This window comes from Propithecus coquereli, unplaced genomic scaffold (genome assembly GCF_000956105.1).
Source record: "Propithecus coquereli isolate 6110/MARCELLA unplaced genomic scaffold, Pcoq_1.0 Scaffold311, whole genome shotgun sequence".
Taxonomy (NCBI): Eukaryota; Metazoa; Chordata; class Mammalia; order Primates; family Indriidae; genus Propithecus; species Propithecus coquereli.
In genome coordinates this window covers 293,385-294,525 of record NW_012148742.1, presented here as the reverse complement: position 1 = coordinate 294,525, position 1,141 = coordinate 293,385, and positions in this window count along the sequence as shown.

Genomic DNA, 1,141 nt, shown 5'->3' with positions numbered 1-1,141 from the left:
AAGTTTCTGGATATCTGCTTAATACATTACTATACAGTACAATACTATACTATGTAATGCTATCTCTGTTACATGTAATTATGGAATAGACTCACTTCCAGTAAAAAAAAAAAATACCTGTTTGCTTAAAAATAAAACTTATTTTCTGCTTTATTAACATAGTATGATCTGGTGAAAAAAGGGAGAGAAAGGACACAATGCAAGCTTTCCAGTAAAAGTGTCATCAATGTGTTAAATAATGAATTCATTTTGTATGTTTCACTTCATACATGTGGGCTGTAAGGGCTACACAGTGATCACCTTTAGCCTTAACACAGCAGCTTCAATTCACTTACTATTACGGACTCCTCAGAAAAAATTTTGGTGAAGCTTTAACAAGGATAAGAAGACCGAAGCGAAGTTGATATATAATCAGATCAGGGCCAAACCAGAAGAACAGTAACAGCAGCAAGACAGAAAACCGTATTAAGTGTCTTGCTTAATGTTTGGCCATTTGCCATGTGTTAGGAATTCCACCAACTGTGAACACTTGGAAGTGGTAACATCATAACAAGGAAAATATGGTGCATCAAGACCAATGATCCTCTAATTTCTCGTGAACTTCTCCATCATAAGAAGCAAAAGAAAGTAACTCTGAAATTTTCTGTCGTGACAATCCTTGTGTTTTGTAATACCTTCGTAAGAAAATAATAAAGGAATTCCTCTCAGTACCCTAAATAAAAAGAAAAGATTATAAAAGGTCAATCTTCGTAGAAATAAAAGAGAGACGCAAGTCAATTAAAGGAAGAGAAGTAGGAACCAGTCTCTTTCCAAGAGGATAGATAATTGACAAATCTTTTTTCGTCTACCGTTTAGCAGTTGGAAGGGGTGTAGCTGTACTCTTTTCAACAGTTTCAGGAAATATGTCTAATCAGTAGAGGATTGTTAATTTCATTTCATTTTTTTGCAACTAATAATATCTAGTTCTTACTTACGTTATCAAGGGTAGAAAATACATGGAAGCTATTAAAAATTCTCTCTGGTTGAAATCTGCAACTTGGAGTTCTGAACCTTTCTTTTATTCCCTTAGAAATATGATGTAATAATTTGTCAAGGAGAAGTCGAGTCTTCCTTGATTTTTACACTAGATTCTCCTAAAACA